General features: G+C 39.6%; 1 protein-coding gene across 1 annotated transcript in view; it reads right to left on the reverse strand.

Moving 5' to 3' along the window:
* The window catches only part of TMEM163 (transmembrane protein 163), a 223,485-nt gene that overhangs the window by 125,329 nt on the left and 76,332 nt on the right, over window positions 1-21,824 (reverse strand). The gene's annotated exons all lie outside the window — the stretch shown is intronic.

Consider the following 21,824-nt stretch of genomic DNA (forward strand, 5'->3'; position numbering starts at 1 on the left):
CATTGTAGGCCATAAAGACTAACTGCTGTAGCTAACGGATAAGTCAACCTAAAGCTATCCCATGGGAATGAGTAACACCAGCCCTCCCCCCTCAAACCAGACCACGTACAAGAGCTGTGTTCATACAACCCACGATCACGGGGCAGAGTGGCATCGCAGGAAGATCCATCTGGCCGCATGTACAAGAGGGGCAGGGGGAGGCAGGGCTGGAGCCCTGGAGACCAAGAGGCCAGTGAGGCCGAAACCAACCCAACATTGTAGTAGTAACTAAATGATGAGCATGCCAGGGAACAGAAGCCAAGGCAACTCTGCTGATGGAACACCCACCGTATCCTTCCTGTCCTCCTGCCTTCTAAACTGATTCCAATATTTTCTGGTCTAAATTATTCCAATCCAATTCACTCCACAAATCTTCACAGAGTGCCTACTATAGGCCAGACACTGTTCAAAACACTTGATCTACCCCATTAGGGAAATGAAAACAAAGATTTCTGTCCTGGGACTAATATTCTTCTGGGATAACATCTGATAAACAATAAACATAGTAAGTAAGTATACTGTACATCCAATAGTAGTAAGAGATAAGAAAGAGGTAGGGCAGAGGAAGGAGGATCAGGAATTCTGGGTGAGGGTGGGTGTTAAAGTGTTAATAGAGTGGACAATTAATAGAGTAGACAAAGCAATTCTCACTAAGAAGGTGAGGTTTCAGCAAAGACCCGAAGGCAGTGAGATAGACAGCTGGGGGAAAAGCATTCTAGAAAGAGGGAAAAGCTTGAGCAAAGGCTTGGAGATAAACGTGTACCTCTCTGACTACTCCCAAATTTGTCATTAAAGCAGAAAATTAAAATCTGTTACCAGCAGCTGAAAGCAATCTCTATTTTAGATGGAGGAAGGGAGTAGTTAAAATCTAATTTGAACAAGTTGAGTCTGAAATGTCTGCTAAGAAATTAGACACGTGGACTCCGTAACCGGAGAGCGAGGTGGGGGCGGTAGGAATGCCTTTGGTAGTGTGGCAGAGAAGGGTTAAATGCTGTCAATTCCATTTCCTCTTCTTGGCTTTCCTGTGCAATTAAGTTGAGATCATGTGACACAGTTCTGGTGGATAGGATGTGGGTGGAAGTGAATTATGCTGCTCCCGGACCTGGCCATACACCCCCTGCATGCCTGTCCAGCTCTCTCTTCCCCTTCATAGCAACTGCAGTGACCTCAATTATAAGATGGCAGCAACATAAGATAAAAAGCTCTCAGATTCCCAAGTCATTGCTTGGAGGATTGCTGCCCAACCCACATAGGATGCAGTATTAATGGGAAACTAAGAGTTGTGCTAAGCTCCTGAGATTTCCAGGGCTGTTGTCAAAGCAGCTAGCTTGAATTGCTCTGACTAATGCAGAAGACATCTCTACAGAGCAGATACTTAAAGTGGCAAGGACCAACATTACTGAGTGGTCACTCATCTTTGAAACCACCTTGAAAAGGGTGAATGAAGACCACCTGATTTTCAAGGACAAAGGACACTAATTAAACCTTTATCTTACTGGATATGTTTAAATTATTTCATCTTTTCCTCCTTGATACTCTGTCTTCCTTAGGCTTCTAGAACCCAGTTCTTCCCCGGTTTTCTGCTTGCCTTATTGGCTATTCCATTTCCTTCTTTCTATCCTGAGATGGGGTGTTCCACCTCCCCAACTTTTGTTGTCTTTCTACACCTTCTCCCTGGGGATCGCATTCACTCTCAAAGCTTCAGCTGCCACTTGTACACTTGTGAGTTCTCACGTATATCTATAGTCCTCACCTGCCTCTTGAGCTACACTCCTTATTGGACATACCTGTCTTACGGGATGTGCTGGTTAATTTTAGATGTCAGCTTGGCTGGGTCATGGGGTGACCAGATATTTGGCTAACATTATTTCTGGGTGTGTCTGTGAGGGTGTTTCCAGATGAGATTAGCATTTGAATCAGTAGACTGAGTAAAGCAGATTGCTCTCCCCAATATGGGTGGGCCTCATCTAATCACTTGAGAGCCTAAATAGAACAAACAGGCAAAGAAACAGAGAATTTGCCTCTCTGCTGGGACACTGGTCTTCTCCTGCCCTCAGACTGAGATTTATACCATTGACTCCTCTAGTTCTCAGGCCTTCACACTCAGCCTGAACTACCATTGGCTTTCCTGGGCCTCTAGCTTGCAGACAGCAGATCTATGGGGCTTCTCAGCCTCCAGGACTGCATGAGCCAAGTTCTCATAACAAATCTCCTATCTGTGTGTGTGTGTGTGTGTGTGTGTGTGTGTATCTTATTGATTCTGTTTCTCTGGAGAACCCTAACTAATACATGAGGTATGGGCACTGTAAACTTAAAACTGCATTCTAACACAGATTTAGCTCGCCTCCAAAATATGCTGCCCCATCTACAGTGATTTGGATCAATAAAAGCATTATACTTCTAGCCACCTAAATTACAAACTCAGAGTCACTCCTGACTCTTACTATTCTACCCCAGTCCCACATCCAACGTCAAGTCACTTCAACCTTCTATCTTTCTGCTGGAAGAGATCACCCAGAAAACCTCCCTGAAGGGGCCTGCGCAAATTTTACCTTTTAACAAGCCTTTTTTCTTTTGGTTAGCAGACTCTCTCCTAAATTATTTCAAGTTCAAAGGCCATACATGTTATTCTAAAAGATAATGGAATGGAATTTCATTTTATTACAATAGTTTGGGATTTGGCCCCAAAAGCCACATTTGAACTGAAGACATGAGGGACTTTAGCGTAGTAATTTAGGATGGTTAGTGATTTATGGGATGACTATACCCCAAGGAATCCCAGATGCTCTAGTAAACAAGCCCCATAAAAGACGAGGTCTTCTGGCCCTCTGCCCAGGGCAAGCTGAAGAGACTACTGTGACACCTTCCAAAAACCACTCATAGAATTGCTGTCCCTCCCCTGACGAAAGAAAGCCATGTAGTGCTCCTCAGGATCCCAGGTCACCAGGACCACCCATATACACGCACACATACCCACGACCTCAGCATATGCCGGGTCCTGCCTGACAGCGTGATGGCTGTAAACCCTTAACCCTCCCTGGGCTAAAGACGCTCCCCTTTGTTTCAACTTTCAAACTCTGAAGTTAGTCTGTGGACAGTCTAAAACAACCCCTCTCACAGGCACCCTCTCTCTCCAAACCCATGACATTGGTTCAGATTCATCTTCTCTTTCATCTGGACTATTGCAATAACCTACTAACTGGCTCCAACCTAGCTCCTTTCCTTCACTCCGCTGTCAGAGTGGCTTCTGACAGACGCATCTCCTCCTAACTCTCCCCTGTTTTAAACTTTCCATGAAAAATATTGGTGTGCCCAAGGAGTCATGCACAAGGATGAAAAGTGTTGCCCTGTTTACAACACAGAAAGAACTGGGATGGAGTGTGGGGCAGGGGGGCACAGTGTTCATCCATGGAGAATGGTTCAGCAAATTCTGTTACAGCCACATACAGAACATTAAGCACAATAGCTAGTATTATATGTAGCAACAAAGAAAGATGGACTAGACTTACTGTTCATGAAAAAGCAAGTTTCAGAACTTGAAATGTATCCTTAGCAGTTACTGAAAAACAACACCTTCACAATAATGCAAGATATTTTCTCTAGGCACATATGTGTGTGTAAAGGGATATAAAGGGGCCTGAAATGTCGCTCCTCAAACTAGTAATAGCTGAAGTTCTGGGGCAGGGGGAAGAGAAATAGGATTGGGGAGGTGCCCTCATGGGAAATCAAAATTTATATCTACAAGGCGACAGTGGACATAAATTCACACACTGCATCTGTAATTTAAAATGTTAATTAAATTCCAATGAAAGGATAACAGCTAAAATGTTTAAAACCTCCATGCATCAATAAGACAAAAAGCAACCCAATAAAAAAATGGACAAATGATATACAACGATATACACAGAAGAAATCATTGGTCAATATACATAAGAAAATATTCTCAATTTCGCTAGTAAAAGGAAAACTTATTATAATATTAAATGCTTATTTTTCACCTCCCCGTTTGGCAAAGATGTTTTTTTGATCCAGCCACCTTGGAGGGGCATTTTGAGTGAGCTTAATTGGGGTTTGGCAATTTCTCCTGTGTTCTATCTTACAAACTTTTACTTGAACACAAAAGAGCAAAGAAACATGTCCTAGGATGTTTGCTACTATATATCGTTCTCAATAGTAAAAGTTTGACAACCTCAAAGCCCATCAATGGGAAGCTGGTCAAACAAAATATGGGACATTGACATAATGAAATGCCATGGGTGTAAGAAAGAATAAGGCAGATCCAAACGTGCTGACACGTAAGATGGCAGCAGGGTATCGCTTAAGTGACAGCAGGAAGTTGCAGAATAGTTTGTAAAATGCAATCCCATTTTATATTTATATAAATAAATGATTGAATGAATGTGTGTCTGGGACACACACAAAAGTGGTTAACAGTAGTCACCATTGGGGTGAATTTGGTGGGGGAGAACATTCACTTTTCCTTTTAAATATTTGCATACTAGAGAGGAGAGTTGTTTGTTTTTTAGAAGGGGATATAGTAAGAATGGGTTATTTTTGGTAAAAGTTGCAATGGTGACTTAAAATATGTATTTTTAAACTCCTTGCTCTCAGGGTAAATGATAAATTTCTATACACAGTACGTAATGTCCTTATCTGGCACCAAAACCCTCCTCCAGGGTCAACTTCCAACACTTGCCTTCACGAATCCCGCGCTCTAACACTGCAACTTCTGCTCTCCAAAAGTGCCATTTCTTCCCTCTGCTCACAATTAATGTTTTCTTCCCTGCTGTCGCCACAAGCAAATTCCTGGACAACCGCTAACCCAAAGTCCCCTCCTCTGTGAGTCGCTCCTGACCAGTCCTGCAGAATCACTGCACAAAGTGCTCCCTGAGTCGGGCTGCCTCTCTCTATTCCGGCTCCTGTCTCCCTGGAGGAGTTGGGCTGGGGGGACCAGGAGCTCTCGGAAGGCAAGAGCTGTATCTTGTGTGTCGTCACATCCCCAGCACCAAGCAGGACGTCAGACACGGTGCGGATGTCAGTGTTTGATGAATGAGTGAGCAGAGGACAGAGCTCTGGGGACAAGGAGCCAGTGGAAGGCAGGGAAAATCAAGAGGGCAAGTGACATGCAAACAGCACACAGTGTCAATCAGGAAAGAGTGGCCAACAGCATCGAATACACAGAAAATTCAAGGAAGACCAGGACTGATGGGGGAAAAAAATCTTTGGACGTGGTCAACTTCAGTTTGGTGAAAAGCAGTTTCACCAGTACGATGAAGCAACAAGGCACAGGTAAACAGGCTTGAGTGTGGCAGTGAGTACAGACCCCTGAGGGCTCTGGTGTTGAAAAGGGCTCAGAAGGGTTTATGGGATGCAAAGAGACTGGCAATGACCACAGGGAATAGGGAAGAGAAAGCAGAGAGAGAAAACTCAAGATGCTGGGTGGGGTGAGGCAAAGTTGAATGATGAAACAAGATCCTGCAGGAAGTAGAAAGGGGAGGGAAATGAAAAAAACAGACCAAAGGGCCAGGCTTAAAAAGGACAATGAAGTTGAGACACCTCTCCTGACAAGAGCTGAGGAGAGGGGGAGAAAGACCACTGAAAACAAAACTATCCCAGGATGGACCTTCATCTCCTGAAGACGGCAGGGCCAGGCCCTCTGTTCTGCTGGGCCAGGATACAGGAGGCCTGAGAAGGGTACTCTGAGGGATGAGACAGCCTGTGCCCTGGGAAGCTGGCTGGTGGCTGCCAAAGTCAGCTCCAAGGACAGACCTCTTCTATCTCAATGGTTCTCAAACTTGAGAGCACATCAGTCACCCGCAACGCTTGTGAAAAAGTCTCAGATTGCTGGGCCCACCCCTGAGTTTCTGAACCAGCAGGTCTGGGGTGGAGGCCCAGGTGAATTTGGGCCTTGAATACACATTTCAAGTGAATTTCCCGGTGATACTGATGCTGCTGATCTGGGAACCACACTTCAAGAACACCTGCTTTAAGTCATCTGCCCCAGGAGGGTATCTGCTTTCAAAAGTTCACACACACACATTGACAGCGTCATGTTTAAAAGACCTCCAGGATGTACCCAGGGTTTGACTCTCAACCCTGGCTGCACATCAGTCACCTGGGGAGTTTTACAAAAGATACCAATGCCCGGGTCTCAGCCTCAGAAATTCTGATGCCATTTGTCTGGGGAGGGGCCCAGGAATATTTTTTTAAGCTCATCTGGTGAATGTAATGAGCATCCAGGGTTGAGAACCACAGCCTTAGGGAGTCAGTGGGAGGAATGTGGAGTGTGTAGAAGAGCCCTAGGGCTTGGGGTAATGACTACAGATTAGACAAAATCCTTAAATCCAAAGAGCTTCTTAACCAAGACTGTAATTTCCATTCCCAAACTGTCTTTGAAAGAGGCAGGTCAGGGGTGTTCAAATAACTAGCACACAGGATGTTGTAAACACGGCTAACAAATTTGATATAAATAATTAAAAACAGATGCTTTTTACTCAAGAAGTTTGAAAAATCGAACAAACAAAAATAAAATTTAAAAGGATGGTTATTCAAAATATGTACCCTGTGGCCAAAAGTCAGTTACTATTTCTCTCCATTAAAAAACAAAACACCCTGATTTCCACCCAATAGAATCCAGGCTACTCCAGAATGGCAAGGATCAGGATCACTTATCCATACTTGGGCCTCACCTAATTTTCCCACACATTCATTCAATATTTATTGAAATCTACTAGGTCCTCAGGCACAGTGCTAGGGATGCAAAAATTAGTAACACAGAGAAATACAGTCCCTACCCTTGGGGATTGGGAGGCTAGGGGGAAGAGACAAATATCTAAATAAACAAACAAAAAGTCTAATGAAGTGTTAAAGGTGCTGTGACAGCTATTTCTATGGAGCACAGTGAAGTCACAAAAGAAAGTGAGTTGTATTTAACTAGGGGAGCAGGGACAGGTAAGTATGATTCCACTTAGAGGAATTAGACAAATGACTGAATCTTGAAATACTCAGAGGTGTTTACTGGGGGTGGAGTAAGGACAATAAAAAGGAAGGTTCTCAGAGAGTGAAGAGCAAAAGAACAAAGATAGACCAAAAATATTATAAATTACATTATTTTCCTGAAAATAATGTTGGATTCAACCCATTTAACGCATTTTTTTTTTTTTTTTTGCTATCTGAAGGAGACCTGGCACAGTGGACTCTTCGCATTTTCACTAAGGCCTTCCAAGGAGAGAGATGCCAACCCAACAGGAAAACACCTGCAGACCTCTCACCTGACCACCAGAGCAGGCAGTAAAGGGCACAGCATCACAGTGGAGTGAACAGGTGTAAACAACAGGCACTTGCAGAAAAGTAATCCAAACAGCAGCCATGATAGGCTCATAAAGGAGCCAACAGTTTGCCTGAAACACTGGCACATTTGCTAAATAAGCCAAAAAATAGGGCGTGTCCCAGGAAGAGTATTTAAAAGCAAAAGAGAAAACATCACCCAATCTTCGTATTACTCAGGGACAATGTAGCTCAAGGAAAAGGGCAAACTCATTGGCACCAACCAGAACCAAGTGCTAATCTTAGCATTACCACATGAATTGCAACCTTGACCCCTTAATAGCTAAGACTCAACTTCCTTATCTGAAAAATGAGGATATACCACCTTCTTCATAGAGTTTTCAAGATGACTAAATGAGGAAATATCTTTTAAGGGCACTTTGCATAATGCCCAGGAACTAATTAGAAATGTTGATAATAATAAATATGCTAAAATAAGTCGTAATAATAAGCAAACATTGTATGTTTCTCAATATCCATCAAGAAACATGCAACAGTACTGAAAGAATTCTAGAAGATGATGCATTGCCTTGCACTGAACATAATCTCCCTCACAAGAAGACCTGTGAAAACCTGACAATTCATGAAGAGAAAAGACAGTAAGACAATTAATATGAAAAGATATAAATTTTGGTAAACTCAAGGATGAATGACCCCTGTGAAACTCCCAAGAGAAATAAAGCTCTTTTTTAACACACCATATAATTCACTCATTTTAAATATACAATTCAATGGTTTTTAGTGTACTGACAAAATTGTGCAACCATCACCAAAGTCAATTTCAGAAGATTTTCATCACCATAAAAAGAAACTTTGTACCCATTAACAGTCACTCCCCATTCTCCCCAAGCCCCCTATCCTAATCTACAAATCTACTTTCTGTATCTATTCCATTTCATATAAATGAGATTGAACAATATGTGGTCTTTCATTTAGCATAATGTTTTCAAGTTTCATCCATGTTGTTGCCTGTACTAGTACTTCATCCCTTTTTACTGTCAAATAATATCCCATTGTGTGGATACATCACATTTTATTTATCCATTCATTAGATGATGAACAATTGGGTCATTTCTACTTTTTTAGCTACTATAAATATGCTCCTAAGATCATTCCTGCATAAATATTTGTGTAGATGTATGTTTTCATTTCTCTTGGGTATACACCTAGGAGTGGAATTGCCAGATCATATGGTAACTATAGGTTTAACATTTTGAGGAACTGCTAAACTGTTTTCGAAGGCAGCTATAAATTGTACATTCCCACCAGTGGGTTCCAATTTCTCTACATCCTCACCAACACTTGCTATCATCTGTCTGTTCTATTGATTATAGCCATTCTGGTGGGTGGGAAGTATCTCATTGTGGTTTTGATTTGCATTTGCCTAACAACTAGTGATGTTGAGCATCTTTTTATGTGTTTACTGGCCATTTGTATATTACCTTTAGAGAAATGCCTATTCAGATTCTTTTCTCAATTTTTAAATGAGTCGTCTTTTTATTGTTGACTTGTATGAGTTCTTTATATATTCTGGATACCATTGCCTTAGCAGATATATGATTTGCAAATATTTTCTCCCTTTCTGTAGGTTGTCTTTTCACTTTCTTGATGGTATCACTTGCAGCACAAAAGTTTTACTTTCATCAAGATTAATTTATCTATTTTTCTTTTGTCATTTGTGCTTTTGTAGTCATACCCATGAACGCTTTCCCTAACCAAAGGTCACAAATATTTACTCCATTTTTTTTCCTAAGAGTTTTATAGTTTTAGCTCTTACATTTAAGTCTATGGTTCATTTTGAGGTAATTTTTGTATATGGTGCGAGGAAGGGGGTCCAGCATCAGTCTACCATTTCTTAGGTAGATATCTAGTTGTTCCAAAACCATTTGTTGAAAAGACTATTCATTCCCCATTGAATTGTCTTGGCACTCTTGCAAAAATCTATTGACTGTAAATCTAAGTGTCTATTTCTGGACTCTCAATTCTGTTCCGTTGATCTATGTATCTATCCTTATGCCAATACCACACTGTCTTGATTAGTTTTGTGGTAAGTTTTGGAATTGAGAAGAGTTAGTCCATCAACTTTCTTCTTTTCAAGATTGTTTTGTCAATTCTGGGTCCCTCGCATTTCCATATGAATGTCAGGATAAGTTTGTCAATTTCTGCAAAATAGGAAGCTGGGAATTTCAATAGGAATTGCATTGAAACTGTAGATCAATTTGGAAAGTAATGCCATCTTAACAATATTAAGTCCTCTGATCCATGAACATGAGATGTATTTCTGTTTATTTGTGTCTTCTTTATTTTCTTTCAACAGTGGTTTATAGTTTTAAGGTACAAGTTTTGCACTTCTTTTGTTAAATTTATTCCTAAGTATTTTATTCTTTTTGTTGCTATTATAAGTGGAACTGTTTTCTTAACTTCATTTTTGAACTTTTCATTGCTATTGTATACAGCTGTAATTGATTTCTGTATATGGATCTTGTTTGTATCCTGTAACTTTGCTGAACTCATTTATTAGTTCTAATAACTTTTTAGTGGATTCCTTAGGATTTTCGATATACAAGACTATGTCATCTGCAAATAGAGATAGTTTTACTTCTTCCTTTCCTATCTAGATACATTTTATTTATTTTTCTTGCCTAATTGCCCTGACTAGAACCTCCAGTACAATGCTGAATAGAAATGGTGAAAGTAGACATCCTGGTCTTAGGGGGAATGTATTCAGTCTCTCACCATTAAGTATGACGTTAGCTGCAGGTTTTTCATAGATGTTCTTTATCAGATTGAGGAAGTTTCCTTCTATTTCTAGTTTGTTGAGTGTTTTGATCCAAAAAGGGTGAATTTTGTGAAATGCTCTTTCTGTGTCTACTCAGATGATTCTTTGTCTTTTGTCATTTATTCCATTGATATGAGTTATTATATTAATTGATTTTCAGATGTTAAACTAAACTTGAATTCCTGGGATAAATCTCACTGGTTATTGCGTATAGTCCTTTTACATATTGATGGATTCAACTTGCTAGTAGATAGCCTACATTGTAACTTTGAAAATAAAATAATCTTGCCTTTTTGAGAAATGATCTTTGGTATCTCTGTCAAAAATGGAATATTGCACTGAAGAGTGACGCCTAGCCTTAGCAATTTAAAAATAGTATTGTTTGTGTTAGGTGATTAATTTGTGACTAAATATCTCAGAATTTTAAAGCTCAAAGTAGCCTCAACATTTTATCCTAAACTGTCTTCAATGATCAATTAACAAATTACTAAAAAATTAGTACTAATTACATTATCTAATGGGCATTATTAAGTTGGATAAAATCTCTATTTTCTTCTGTAAATTCTATTGAAACTCAAAGAGTAGCAAGCTTGAATATTCAAGTATTTATGCCAGTAGCAAATTAACCAAGCCTAATTTTAATAGTATTTAATAAATGGTCACGATGCATACAATTGGAATGCCAGACCATGTTCATTAGAAACCTCGGTTTTTTCCTACTAAACTTTCACACATACTCCACTATGCTGTTTCTAAATGCCCTACATATTCCAGACATTTAAAATTATAGGCATGACTTCAGGCAATGAAGGAAGGAAGAGGTCAATAAATCCTCTCTCTAAAAACAACTATGTAAGTGGATAAAACTGTCAAAATACAATCATTTCAGGTCTCTGGGAATCAACCAAAGGCATACAACAAACTGAGAAGCATATGTTCACAAGATACTGCTCAATTTTTGGTAAGTACAGTGGAAGTCAATGACATTCTTGCCTGGAGCTACCACCATTCCCCAGCCCAGCTCAATGAACAGGATAGTTATACAAGGGCAGAGCTGGCTGGGAAAACTAGTAGCACTGCTGCCAGAAGGGGCTGAGTTGACTTGGACCACAGAGTGAAATACCCATATTCAGTGGATAATGAGGGAAGCCCACCTCTGCTAGTCTGAGATTGTAATCTCGGTTGTGGTAAGCAGCACACTTAAGAACTAGCCAGAAATTTAAGATCTTAGAAATGAGTTAGCCATTGAGAGACTCCAAACACATTTCACACATCCTTGGCTGTCTGAAAACCTACATACATGCACAATGGAAACCTCAAAGGGCCCAGCAGAAAGTAAATGCTGGGACATACTTAAACACTGTCTGCGCAGGACTTTCAGAATGGTGGAGTGAGGACTTATGTGAAAAAGGAACAAAAATACTGTGAAAAATTGTCAAAATGAACTTTTTTAGAACTCTAGAAATTAACCAAAGATTTATAACAATCCGAGGAGCATTTATTTATGAAAATGTTGAACCTCGTTAAGTACAGTAGATTCAGGACATTTTAACTCAACCTACTCCCACTCTCCTCTCTCCAGCTCCACAGTAGCCATGAAAACCAGAGCCCTGCAATCAGAGGAGGCAAACTGGGTTTGGGGCTCTTTAAAAAAGTCCCATCCTCAAAGTATTGCCACTTTTTGACCCTTGTCTCATGTGTCATCATATCCCCAGCACCAAACAGAGTTCTGGGCATAGAGTGGGTATTCCGTGTACTTCTATATACTGTATACTAGCAATAAACAATCTGAAAATGATATTAAGAAAACAACCTGATTCACAATAGCTTAACAAGAGAAAATAGTCAGGAACAAAATTAACAAAAGAAGTATAAGACTTAAACGCTAGAAACTATAAACATTACTGAAAGTAAAGATCTGAATAAAAAGAGAGATGTTCCATGTTGATATCCAGTAAGTCAAGATGGCAGTTATTGATCTGTAGATCCAATATAAACATTATCAATATCCAAGGAGGTTTTTTATAAGAAATTGACAAGCTGATCATAAAATTTACATAGAAATAAAAAGGACCTAGAAAGTCAAAACAGTTGTTAAAGAGAACAAAGTTGGAAGATTTACACTAATTTCAACAGTATAAAACTATAGTAATCAAAATAGTGTGGTACTGGCATAAAGACAGACATTATTAACGAAATAGAATTGAGAGTCAAGAAAAGAAAAACCTTACATTTATGGAGAATTAATTTTTGACAATGGTGCCAATGCAACTCAGTGGAAGTAAGATTGATCTTCAATAAATGGTCCTGGGAAAACTGAATATTCATATGCAAAATAAGAAAAATGAACCTAGACCTTTATCCCACACCATATACAAAAATTAAAATGGATAATACACTTAAATGGAAAAGCTCAAACTGTAAAACTTATGCAAGGAAATGTATGAGAAAATCTTCACAATCTTGGATTAAGTGCCAAGATTTCTTAAATATAGCAACAAAAGCACAACCCATAAAAGAAAAAGTTGATAAACTGGACATGATCAAAATTAAAATCTTCTATGCTTCAAAAGATAGCATTAACAAAATGAAAAGACCAGCCACATACTGGGAGAAAATATTTGCAAATCATATTTCTGATAAATGACTTGTATTTGGAATATTTACATATATACATATATATATAACTCATACCATTCAATAATAAGTCAAACAACTTGATGAAAAAACAGGCAAATGATTTGAATAGGTATTTTACCTAAGAAAATATAAAAATGGCTAAAAAGCACATGAAAAGATGATCAACAACATTAGTCACTAGGAAAATACAAATTAAAATAACAATGAAATACTACTACATGTCCGTTAGAATGGATATAATCAAAAGACAAAGAGTAACAAGTGTTGGCAGAAGATTTAGGAAAACTGGAACTCTCACACACTGCTGCTGAGAATATAAAATGGTACACCCATGCTGGAAACCAGTATGATGGTTTCTTAAAAGGTTAAACATAGAGTTATCATATAATCCAGTAATTCCATTCCTAAGTACATACCCAAAAGAAATGAAAACATACATCCACACAAAGCCTTGTATAAAAATATTCATAGCTGCATTATTCATAAAAGCCCCCAAAGTAGAAGCAATCTAAATGTCCATTAACTGAATAGAAAAATCAAATGTGGTATATCTGTACAATGGAACACTATTCAACAACTTAAAAGAACACACTACTCTAGCATATAGAGTCAACTAATATTTAACAAGGGAGCCAAGAACACTCAATGGAGAAAAGACAGTGTCCAACAAATGCTGTTGAGAAAATTGGATAACCACATGCAGAAAAATGAAACTGGACCCCTATCATATATCACTCAAAAAATTAACCCAAAATGGATCAAAGACTTAAACATGAGACATAATATCATAATACTCCAAGAAGAAAACAAAGGGAAGAACCTCCTTGACATTGGTCTTGGTGATAAATTTTTGAATGTAGCACCAAAAGCATAAGCAACAAAAGCAAAAATCAACAAGTGGGACTACATCAAACTAAAAAGCTTCTGCACAGCAAAGGAAACCATCAACAAAAGGAAAAAGCAACCTACCAAGCAGGAGAAAATATTTTCAAATCATATATCTGATAAAGGGTTAATATCCAAAATATATAAAGAACTCATACAACTCAATAGCAAAAAAACAATCCAATTAAGAAATGAGCAGAGGATCTGAATAGACATTTTCCAAAGAAGACATATAGATGGCCAACAGGTATATGAAAAGATGCTCAGCATCACTAATCATCAGGGAAATGCAAATCAAAACCACAATGAGATATCACCTCACAACTGTTAGAATAGCTATTATCAAAAAGACAAGGGGCCGGCCCGGTGGCTTAGCGGTTAAGTGCGCGCGCTACGCTCCACTACTGGCAGCCCGGGTTTGGATCCCAGGTGCGCACCAACACACCACTTCTCTGGCCATGCTGAGGCCGCGTCCCACATACAGCAACTAGAAGGATGTGCAAATATGACATACAACTACCTAATGGAGCTTTGGGGAAAAAAAAGGAGGAGGATTGGCAATAGATGTTAGCTCAGAGCCGGTCTTCCTCAGCAAAAAGAGGAGGATTGGCATGGATGTTAGCTCAGGGCTGATCTTCCTCACAAAAATAAATAAATAAATAAATAAAATAAATAACTGGTCTTAAAAAAAAAAAAGACAAGAAATTCCAAGTGTTGGCGAGGACATGGAGAAAAGGGAACCCTGGTGCACTGCTGGTGGGAATGTAAACTGGGGCAGACACTATGGAAAACAGTATGGAGGTTCCTCAAAAACTTAAAAATAGAACTACCATATGATCCAGCAATTCCACTTCTGGGTATTCATCCAAGAAACAAAAACACTAACCCAAAAAGATATCTGCACCCTCATGTTCATTGCACCATTATTCACAACAGTCAAGACGTGGAAGCAACCTACATTCATCAATAGATGAATGCATAAAGAAGATGTGGTACATATATACTGTGGAATATTATTCAGCCACGAGAAAGAAGGAAATCCCGCCATTTTTGACAACATGGATATCCTTGAGGGCATTATTCTAAGTGAGACTAGTCACAGAAAAAGACAAAACACTGTATGATATTACTAATACGTGGAATCTAAAAAAGCCAAACTTGTAAAAACAGAGGGTACTAGGGTGGTTACAAGGAATTGGGGGGGAGTGGGGGAATTAGGGAGATGTTGTTTAAGGGTACAAACTTAAAACTAGTAAATAAATAAGTCCTGGAGATCTAATGCACAGTATGGTGATTATAGGCAACAATACTGTATTATTTACGTCAAAGTTGCTAAGAGACTAGATTTTAATTGTTCTCACCATAAATAACTATGTGACGTGATAGACGTGTTAGCTAATGCTACGATGGTAATCACATTGTAATATATAAATGTATCAAATCAACACAATGTACACCTTAAACCTACACAATGTTATACGTCGATTATATCTCAATTAAAAAAAAAACTACTGATACTTGCTACAATATGGATGCAACTCAAAACATTATGCTAAGTGAAAGAAGCAAAACACAAAAGACTACATATGGCATGGTTTCATTTATATGAAATTTCCAAAAAAGGCAAATCTATAGAAACAGAAAGCAGATCTGTGGTTACTTGGGGCTGGGAGCAGGGCCTGAATGCATGGACATCAGGGAACACTTTGGGGTGATGAAATGTTTTACAACTGGGTCATGGTAATAGTTGCATGACATCAATTTTATAACCGGGCAATTTTATATGTAAATTACACCTCAACAAAAATCATAGTTTGGGTGGTACGGCAAATAGGTGTTTCTCATGCCTGCATTGCCTCTGTCACTTCCATAGCAGGAAATCAATGGCTTCACCTCCTTACAGGGAGGATGCTAATTGCTGTAATGAAACATGCCAAGATCTTTTTGCTAAATTACAGCAAGAGCTATGTCTCTGCATCACCAACACAACTGAGTGGTACTGAAGCATTTGGCTTCAGAGTGCAAAAGACACCAGTTTCTACTTATCTCCCTGACTTAAAAAGTGAATTCCCAGGAGAAAGTATTATGAGAAGAAAACTACAAATGCAGCACAGACAAGTCCATTTAAATTATGGCATATGTTCATTTGCATTATAGTAAATCAAGTAGTTTTCTCAAGTCCTGAGAAACTATCAGCCCGCCCGCTGAATGGGGCACTGGTCACATGGAAGCACAGGGCAGGCCCTTGGGGTTTCAATATGAAACAGAATTTCCACTTCTCATCACAAGAAGAAAGTAGAAAGAAAGAAGAAGGCAGAAGCAGAGAGGTGGTGTCTAAGACACACAGATGAGCAAGAAATGTTCTCTAACCTCGGACCCAAGCACCATCAATTTCCTAAGAAGAATTTTCAGTGGACTGTACCAATTCTTCCCTCCCATCCTGTTTTCTCTCTCTCTTCTGAAGATTTCTGATGGTGGTGAAAAAGAATAGGAGAAAAAGAAAAAATAAAGGGACAGAAACTTTGTCTTCCCATCAACACTGGCTTTGTGTGTTATTTCCCCTACATAACAATGCAGACAAACAAATTCTGACGACAGTCCCTCAACTACGACTACATACCATAAATATTATACTTAAATTCATCTGATGACTTCCACTTACACTTTGTCAAGCAGCAGTCACATCTGAGGACTAGATTCAACTAAGTCTAGAATGTTAGACTTGGAAAGACCAGAAAGTTCACAACATCCAAACTCCCCTATTTTAGGCATGTGGGTCCCAGAGAGGTGAAGCAAGTTTTACAAGGTTCAGTTAGCAATGGGCCTGTAGCAGAATTCTGGCCTTCTGACTCTGAGTTTACTGCTCTTTCCATTATCTACGCTTCACTTGTACAACAAAGAAGAGAAAATCATCCAAGACCAAAAAAGACAACTGACAGTAATATGACCTCTCGCTCTCACCAGTGAACACACAGAAACAGTTCACTCCACATCCAGAGTTTCTTAGTCAATATCAAGACATTAAAGTCAGGAAATCACTGAATGGAGATAGCAGACAATCCCTGGTCTATATATTATTTCCAGGAATACTCAGAAACAAGAACTCCCAGGCACCACTATCCACCACCTCTGTATTTTGGGACCAGCACATAAAGGCAGGTCTTAAAATAAATATCTGTGCTCTGCTAACACTGAAGAGGTGCTCATTGCTAGAAACTATGCAGGCAGTAGAGTTACATAGAAAGAAGCATCAAGTGTACACAGAAGTTTCTCTTCTTTCTTTAAAAAGAAAATGCACTATTATGTTTTAAGAAATCAATACATGATCATTGCCAAAAGTGGACTAAACAAAAGAGTATAGCCAAGAAAATAGAAATCACCCCTAACCCCACCACCCAGATCAGTCACCAGTCTCTTTTCTGCCGAGAACTACACAGAGCCATTTCTTAATGGAACCATGCTGCACATGCAGATTGCCCTTCAGTCGGCGAGACGGGTGGACTACAATCACAGGTCACATGCAGTTCTGAGTCAGAGGCAGGGAGCACTCTAGGGAAACCGGCATTCAGGGATATCGGGTTGGAAGCAGAGATACCTGGAGAGTGATTCCGACTTTTCCTTTATGTAAGATGTGGCCTTGCTGATGCTAAGTTTAGCTCAAAACCCAAATAAGGTCCTGGATGGCTGAAAATATTATTGAAAAAGAGATCATTTCATATGTCATTCCCGAATAGTGATACAAAAGGGACTATGACGCAGGACAAAATGAAACCTAAACTTTTCTAATCTGGCAAGTCTCTACTTTTGGCAGAAAAGGTCAACAGCTTATCGGAGAGTCTGTTGCAGGGGGGGCACCTCATCCCACCAACCATCTCATTGTGATGACATCCTGTCTCCCCACTCATTTATAGCATGTGAGCTTTTCCCTGGTGTAGTGGTTTCCTAGTGCTGCTATAACAAATTGCCACAAATTTAGTGGCTTAAAACAACACAAATTTATTATTTTACAATTCCAGAGGTCAGAAGTCCATAATCAGTATCACTGAGCAAAAATCAAGCTGTTGGCAGGGCTGCATTCCCTTTGGAGGCTCTAGAATCCGTTTCCTTGCTTTTTCCAGCTTCCAAAGGCTGCCTGCATTCCTTGGCTCATGGCCCCACATCATTCTGACCTGTGCTTCCGTCATTACATTGTCTTCTCTGAACTTGACCCTCCTGCCTCCCTCCTAGAAGGAGCTTTGTGATGCCATTAGACTCACCTGGAAAATCGAAGATAGTCTTGGACATCTCAATATCCTTAACTTCATCACATCGGCAAAAGTCCCTTTTGCCATGTAAAGTAACATATTCACAGCTTCTGGGGATGAGGACATAGACATCTTTGGAAGGCCATTATTCAGCCTACCATACCTAGTCATAAAATATTCTTTAGGAACATGAATTTTAATGAATGTCTAGTATTTCATCTTATGGGTAAGTCAACCATTCGTCGTCTATTGCTCCCCTTAGGTTGTTTCTAAATATTTTGCTATTATCAATAATGCTGAAATAGACACTGTTATGGACTGAATGTTTGTGTCCCCCCCCAAATTCATATGTTGAAATCCTAACCCTCACTGTGATGGTATTAGGAGGTGGGGCCTTTGGGAGATAATTAGGTCGTGAGGGTAGAGCCCCTGTGAATGGGATTAGTGCCCTTATACAAAGAGACACGAGAGCTTGCTACCTCTCTCTGCTCTCCACCATGTGAGGACACAATAAGAAGTCAGAAGTCTGCAACCAGGAAGAGCGCCCTCACCAGAACACAACCCTGCTGGTGCTTTGATCTCAGACTTCCAGCCTCCAGAACTGTGAGAAATAAATTTCTGTTGTTGATAAGCCACTCAGTCTATGGTATTTTGTTACAGCAACCGGAGCTGACTAAGACAGACACTATACAGTGTAAACCTTTAAGCACTCCTGCAGTTATTTTCAGATCAAAGGATCTGAGCACATAATTAAAGCTGTTGAAACATGCTTGCAAACCGCACTCTGGAAAGACGTTTTTACTTACATGCTCAACAGCAGTGTATTACAGTGCCCATTTCCCACCATTCTTGCTAACACAGAATATTATCATTTTTTTCAATCATTGCCAATTTGGCCAGAAATGTTAGCCCAATGTTTAAATTTGCCTTTCTTTTCTTTCCAGTGACTTTATTACTATATTTACTAGTAATCTGTATTTCTTCCTTTTAAATTGTCTTGTCATGTCCTTTGCCTGTTTCTTGAACACAATAGGCCATTTCTTCTTATGCATTTGAAAAAGTCTGTCTATAAGATTGTTGAATTTTTTAATTTTATCTGTTATAAATATATTTTACAAATATCTAGTTCTTCACTTTCTTTTTGCATTTTATTTATGAATGTTTGGGACTAAATAGTTAAATCTCCATAAAAATTTTTTTAATTATCTGGCTTTTCCCTTCAGTACATATTTCCCCTTATGTTAACTTCCTTTATTACTTATAAGCCTAAACTGGAGTGTAATAGAACACTAAACTGCAAGTAGAAAATTATATATTTGAGTTTTACTTAATACAGAAACATTCTTATGCTAAGATCAGATTAAAACCATATAAGACCCAGATGACTTATTTTTATATTAAATTATTTAAATATGGGATCAGCAAACTACGGCCTGCTACTTATTTTTCATGGCCCATGAGCTGTTTGAGAGGGAAAAAAGAGGGATATGCAACAGAGACAGCAGGGACCACAAAGCCTAAAGTATTTACTGCCTTATCCTTTATATAAAAAGGAATTCATGTGAAATGTATTTTAGTGTATATGGTAGAAAATACAAACCTATTTTTTCAAAGAAATTTAACCTCGTGCCTCAACACTATTTATTAAATCCTTCTATTCTTTGAATTTGAAATGCCACTTCAACTCAAAAAAGAAACAGAAATGGCCAGTATACATATAAAAAAATGTATAATCTCTCTAATTACAAAGAATTACAGATTAAGTTAATATGTTGTCACGGTCAGATTAGAAAAGATTACAAAGGTTTATAATATATAACATTGGAGAGGATGTGGGGAAATGTCAACACTGTTTTTTCAGTAGGAGTGTGAGAGCAACCTTATTGGGGACAATATTATAAAACCTGTCAAAAGTTTAATTCTATAGGCTCTTCAATTCAACAATTTCAATTTTATGAATTTATACTACAAAAACTCTCACAGAAGTGCACAAGACAATGTGTATACAGCTATTTCTTTAAGTATTGTTTATATACAATACTGGCAAAATACTACAAAATTCCTAAATGCCTCTCTGCATGGAATAGGGTTAGCTAGCAGACCTGGATTGATCAAACCCTGTACATTTCCTAAAAAGACCCGTCTTCAGGACTGGCTTTTGGCATTGCTCTGGGAAGATGAGCTTTGAGTCCTTGGAATATTCTGCCTGAGAAGAGTGTTTTTGTACGCCTGAGGCCATGGGCCATGCAGTACCAGTTTCAACATAATTTATGCTACCATATGATATATGGCTGACACCTGTTTTTGCTCTGGAGGGCTGGGGTGTGATTAGCTGAGCCAGTCTCACAGGCACTGCTTGCCTATATAATGACTCCCAATAAAAACCCTGGACCCCAGGGCTCAGTGAGCTTCCCTGCTTGGCAACACTTCACATGTGTTGCCACACATCATTGCCGGGAGAATTAAGCATATCCATGTGACACCACGGGGAGGACATCTGGAAGCTTGCCCCTCATTTCTCTCGACTTCACCCCATATGCCCTGTGCCTTTTCCCTTTGCTGATTTTAATTTGTATCCTTTCGCTGTAATAAACAGTAATTACAAGTATTACAGCTTTTCTGAGTCCTGTGAGTCCTTCTAGCGAACCATCAAGTCTGAGGGTGGTCTTGGGCACCCCCAACACATTATCAACAAGGAATTTTCTTAAATTGATACAATGGAATAGTATACAGCCATTAAAAGGAATGAAATAGACATATGTGTAGGAGTACACACTCAAAGTAGATGCCAACAATATATTGTTAAATGATCAGTTAATTGCAAAACATAATTGGTATGATCTTACCTTTTTATTTATTTATTTTCTGGTGTGTGAGGAAGATCTGCCCTGAGCTAACATCTGATGCCAATCCTCCACTTTTTTTTTTTTTAACTGAGGAAGATCGGCCCTGAGCTAATATCCACACCCATGTTCCTCTACTTTATATGGGATCCCACCACAGCATGGCTTGACAAGCGGTGCATCAGTGCACGCCCAGGACCCGAACCTGCAAACCCCGGGCCGCCACAGGCGAGCATGCACACTTAACCACTTGCACCACTGGGCCAGCCCCTGACCTTACCTTTTTTTTTTTTTATTTTTGGTGAGGAAGATCAGCGCTGAGCTAACATCTGCCAATCCTCCTCTTTCTGCTGAGGAAGATTAGCCCTGAGCTAACATCCGTGCTCATCTTCCTCCACTTTATATGGGACTCCTCCACAGCATGGCCTGACAAGCGGTGCATCGGTGCGTGCCCGGGATCCGAACCCGGGCCGCCAGCAGCAGAGCGCGCGCACTTAACCGCTAGGCCACCGGGCCGGCCCCCTGACTTTACCTTTTTAAAAGCTAACTTTTGTCAAGCATTCATGATGTGTCAGGCCTTATCTAAGTGTTTTACATGTATTATCTCATTTGATCCTCACAGCAATCCTGTAAGTACTATTATTATCTCCACTTTAAAGATGAGAAAACAAAGGCAGAGAGAGGTTAAATAACGTATCCAAGGTCACACATTCAGAATCTGAAGCCAGGCTGTCTTACGTCAGAGCCAGCATTCTTAACCAACACTCCGTGCTGCCTCTCCCCCAAAATGTATGCATATCTCTAGGTATATTTGTAATATACCTCAAAAAATATATATTAATAATAGTTTCTTCTCAGGAGTGAGATTACAGGAAGAAAACATGTAACTTTGGGGCTGCCCCGAGGCATAGCGGTTAAGTGCACGCACTCTGCTGCTGGCGGCCCGGGTTCGGATCCTGGGCGCGCACTGACGCACCGCTTGTCAGGCCATGCTGTGGTGGCGTCCCATATAAAGTGGAGGAATATGGGCACAGATGTTAGCCCAGGGCCAGTCTTCCTCAGCAAAAA

The sequence above is a fragment of the Ceratotherium simum genome, chromosome 9, assembly GCF_057802395.1.
Source record: "Ceratotherium simum simum isolate JZ-2026a chromosome 9, ASM5780239v1, whole genome shotgun sequence".
NCBI classification, from domain to species: Eukaryota; Metazoa; Chordata; class Mammalia; order Perissodactyla; family Rhinocerotidae; genus Ceratotherium; species Ceratotherium simum.